A 5000-nucleotide genomic window follows, 5' to 3' on the forward strand; every position below is an offset into this window, starting at 1 on the left:
CCCGTCGTAGCGTTTCTTCCGAGTCAACCCGCTCACGAAACTCTCTCTCGTCGTGGAATCCCCGCGTCGGAGAGTAAAACGCGAATTCATACTATGAAAACTTACGTCTCTCGACGATGGGACGATCCACGCGAAGAGTTGTTTACGTGTACGCGTATGGTGCGATTGCGTCGATTCGCTTTTCTGTACGGGGAGAAATAGAACGTTGAGTTGACTTATCGGGTCTTCGTTGGAATTACCGTCGCTGGCATTGTAAACTCCAGATGACCTTGTGATTCCTTCGTCGGGCACTGGTAAAGGGTGGCGATGATGCGTTCTATAATAGAAATACCCGTCGTAGCGTTTCTTCCGAGTCAACCCGCTCACGAAACTCTCTCTCTCGTCGTGGAATCCCCGCGTCGGAGAGTAAAACGCCGAAGGCTTACTATGAAACTTACGTCTCTCGACGATGGGACGATCCACGCGAAGAGTTGTTACGTGCACGCGTATGGTGCGATTGCGTCGATTCGCTTTTCTGTACGGGGAGTAATAGAACGTTGAGTTGACTTATCGGGTCTTCGTTGGAATTACCGTCGCTGGCATTGTAAACTCCAGATGACCTTGTGATTCCTTCGTCGGGCACTGGTAAAGGGTGGCGATGATGCGTTCTATAATAGAAATACCCGTCGTAGCGTTTCTTCCGAGTCAACCCGCTCACGAAACTCTCTCTCGTCGTGGAATCCCCGCGTCGGAGAGTAAAACGCGAATTCATACTATGAAAACTTACGTCTCTCGACGATGGGACGATCCACGCGAAGAGTTGTTTACGTGCACGCGTATGGTGCGATTGCGTCGATTCGCTTTTCTGTACGGGGAGAAATAGAACGTTGAGTTGACTTATCGGGTCTTCGTTGGAATTACCGTCGCTGGCATTGTAAACTCCAGATGACCTTGTGATTCCTTCGTCGGGCACTGGTAAAGGGTGGCGATGATGCGTTCTATAATAGAAATACCCGTCGTAGCGTTTCTTCCGAGTCAACCCGCTCACGAAACTCTCTCTCGTCGTGGAATCCCCGCGTCGGAGAGTAAAACGCGAATTCATACTATGAAAACTTACGTCTCTCGACGATGGGACGATCCACGCGAAGAGTTGTTTACGTGCACGCGTATGGTGCGATTGCGTCGATTCGCTTTTCTGTACGGGGAGAAATAGAACGTTGAGTTGACTTATCGGGTCTTCGTTGGAATTACCGTCGCTGGCATTGTAAACTCCAGATGACCTTGTGATTCCTTCGTCGGGCACTGGTAAAGGGTGGCGATGATGCGTTCTATAATAGAAATACCCGTCGTAGCGTTTCTTCCGAGTCAACCCGCTCACGAAACTCTCTCTCGTCGTGGAATCCCCGCGTCGGAGGGTAAAACGCGATATATAATAGTATATGCCAGTGGTTCGCGCGCGTCGTCTCTGAGATACGCGGTCGACAGAGTTCCGAAAACACGTGATGTGCCACGATTTCCGTGCGTCTTACATCTTTCGACGATGGGACGATCCACGCGAAGAGAACGTTCGTGCTTGCGTGAGGTGCAACAGCGTCGATTCGCTTTTCTGTACGGGGAGAAATAGAACGTTGAGTTGACTTATCGGGTCTTCGTTGGAATTACCGTCGCTGGCATTGTAAACTCCAGATGACCTTGTGATTCCTTCGTCGGGCACTGGTAAAGGGTGGCGATGATTCGTTCTATAATAGTAATACCCGTCGTAGCGTTTCGACCGATGTCACCCGCCACGAATGTCTCTCTCGACGTGGAAACCCCGCGCCGAAGAGTAAACGCGAAGGCTTACCATACGAAAGAAAACGGTATTATACGCCTGTGGTATGTGCGTCTCGGCTCTGTGATACGCGATCGGCAGAGTTACAAAAAAACGTTGATGGGCCACGATTTCCGTGCGTCTTACATCTTTCGACGATGGGACGATCCACGCGAAGAGTAGTTACGTGCTCGCGCGAGGTGCGATAGCGTCGATTCGCTTTTCTGTACGGGGAGAAATAGAACGATGAGTTGACTTATCGGGTCTTCGTTGGAATTACCGTCGCTGGCATTGTAAACTCCAGATGACCTTGTGATTCCTTCGTCGGGCACTGGTAAAGGGTGGCGATGATTCGTTCTATAATAGAAATACCCGTCGTAGCGATTCGGCCGAGACACCCGCCACGAAACTCTCTCTCGTCGTGGAATCCCCATGTCGGAGAGTAAAACGCGAAGGCTAACTATATAAGAAACATATAGTATTATTTATGCCTGTGGTTCTCCGTTTGTCCTACTCTCAGATACGCGACTCGGAGAGTTACGAATAATCGTGATGGACCACGATTTCTGTACGTCTTACATCTTTCGACGATGGGACGATCCACGCGAAGAGATCATTCCTGCTTGCGTGAGGTGCGATAGCGCCGATTCGCTTTTCTGTACGGGGAGAAATAGAACGATGAGTTGACTTATCGGGTCTTCGTTGGAATTACCGTCGCTGGCATTGTAAACTCCAGATGACCTTGTGATTCCTTCGTCGGGCACTGGTAAAGGGTGGCGATGATTCGTTCTATAATAGAAATACCCGTCGTAGCGATTCGGCCGTGTCACCCGCCACGAAAATCTCTCTCGTCGTGGAATCCCCGCGTCGTAGAGTAAACGCGAAGGCTTGCTATAGAAGACTATAGTTTATACGCCTGTGGTTCACCGGTTGCCTGCTCTCCGGGGTACGCGATCGCGCAGGAGTTACGGAAGAACTTGATGGGCCACGATCTCCAAGCGGCTATATCTTTCGACGATGGGACGATTCACGCGAAGAGAACGTTCGTGCATGCGTGAGGTGCGATAGCGTTGATTCGCTTGTCTGTACGGGGAGAAATAGAACGATGAGTTGACTTATCGGGTCTTCGTTGGAATTACCGTCGCTGGCATTGTAAACTCCAGATGACCTTGTGATTCCTTCGTCGGGCACTGGTAAAGGGTGGCGATGATTCGTTCTATAATAGAAATACCCGTCGTAGCGTTTCGACCGATGTCACCCGCCACGAAATTCTCTCTCGTCGTGGAATCCCCGCGTCGGAGAGTAACCGCCGAAGGCTTGCTATAGAAGACTATAGTTTATACGCCTGTGGTTCACCGGTTGCCGGCTCTCCGGGGCACGCGATCGCGCGAAGGTTACGGAGGGACGTGAAGCGCCCGAGCAATGAAACGTCCGCAGGAGGAAACGAGCAACCGCCGAACATTGTTTCGCGACGTTTCCATAATGTATTGTCGTTTCGCTCGCATCCCGCTTCTTTCCCCTAGTTTCCTCGACGCGTAGTTTCGCAGCCTTAGTGGACGAATCATTCTCGATTCGAGGAAAGATATGCAGTGGGGCGTGCAATGAGCCCGCCAGAGACCACGATCTCCAATGCGTCTTTACATCTTTCGACGATGGGATGATCCACGCGAAGAGAACGTTCGTGCTTGCGCGAGGTGCGTTAGCGTCGATTCGCTTTTCTGTACGGGGAGAAATAGAACGATGAGTTGACTTATCGGGTCTTCGTTGGAATTACCGTCGCTGGCATTGTAAACTCCAGATGACCTTGTGATTCCTTCGTCGGGCACTGGTAAAGGGTGGCGATGATTCGTTCTATAATAGAAATACCCGTCGTAGCGATTCGGCCGAGTCACCCGCCACGAAACTGTCTCTCTTTCGTCGTGGAAACCCCGCGTCGGAGAGTAAAACGCGCGAAGGCTGTGACTGTAACATATATATATACAGTATACAATGCCTGTGGTTTTTGCGCGTGTCGGCTCTTCGGTATACGCGATCGGCCAGAGTTACGGAGGGACGGTGAAGCGCACGAGAAATTGAAACGGCCGCACGATTGGAACCGAGCAACCGTCGAACATTGTTTCGCGACGTTTCCATAATGCGTTTTCGTTTCGCTCGCATACCGCTTCTTTTCCCCTAGTCTCTGAGACGCGTTTTCGAGCCGTTCTTCTACTATCGATTCTCGTAGAGAGAAGGGACCGGGTAGTCTGGAAGTGGAACCCGCATCTTGCGTGTACCGTACACGGAATTGAGAGGACCGGCCGTGAAGCTCGTTTTAAAGCCGTGCGTCTGACACCCAACTCTTGCGCGCCAATTTCGCGGCAAGAGATAATATGGGACGAATGACCGGCAAAGAGCCAGCTGTGAAGTCTGTTTTTTTAATCGAATCCGTGGACGTGTGTATGCCGTAGCGTCGCTCGTCGTGTTCGTTCATGGTCGTTCCGAGAGAAAGAACGAAAGCGGTAACGAAGGGACCGGCCGTGAAGCTCGTTTTAAAGCCGCGCGTCTGACACCCAACTCTTGCGCGCCAATTTCGCGGCAAGAGATAACATGGGACGAATGACCGGCAAAGAGCCAGCTGTGAAGTCTTTTTTCATTATTTGCTTTCAATCGATCGATCGGTACGATTCGTGCAACGTTTCGCGCGATGCGACGCGAAAACATGCGCGCAACAATAGATGCGTCTGATCGGAAGAACGCGAGGGTCGACTGCACGCGATGGATTCAGTATCGGGTAGGATACAAAATATATCCCCGTCGTTTCCACGCGTGCGAGTCTTCTGCGTCTTTCGCGGGTTTTTGAATGCACTATACGCCCGGAACGTCGAGAAATATATACATATTACTTGAACGTTTTTCGTCTCGAAAGGCTTCGGTGTCGTCTCCAAGGCGACGCCTGAATCTCCTTCGCGCGCTGGTCGGAGATTCAGGTATCAACTTTTATCTTCTCTTTGAAAGAAGAGAGATATTAGGTCGAACAAATGAGAATAAAATTATATATGTGAAATATAAAATTTATACGATTACCCTGAACGGTGGATCACTTGGCTCGTGGGTCGATGAAGAACGCAGCTAATTGCGCGTCAACGTGTGAACTGCAGGACACATGAACATCGACATTTCGAACGCACATTGCGGTCCACGGATACAATTCCTGGACCACGCCTGGCTGAGG

At 50.7% G+C, this 5000-nt stretch overlaps 1 non-coding gene across 1 annotated transcript in view; it reads left to right on the top strand.

Annotated features, from left to right (window-relative positions):
* Positions 1-4849: 4849 nt before the first annotated feature.
* The window catches only part of LOC143175855 (5.8S ribosomal RNA), a 155-nt gene continuing 4 nt past the window's right edge, over positions 4850-5000 (top strand). Inside the window, exon 1 of the ribosomal RNA XR_013000513.1 lies at positions 4850-5000. This exon is cut by the window's right edge and continues 4 nt beyond it. This is a non-coding gene — a ribosomal RNA (5.8S ribosomal RNA).

Source organism: Nomia melanderi, unplaced genomic scaffold (assembly GCF_051020985.1).
Source record: "Nomia melanderi isolate GNS246 unplaced genomic scaffold, iyNomMela1 scaffold0232, whole genome shotgun sequence".
NCBI lineage: Eukaryota > Metazoa > Arthropoda > Insecta > Hymenoptera > Halictidae > Nomia > Nomia melanderi.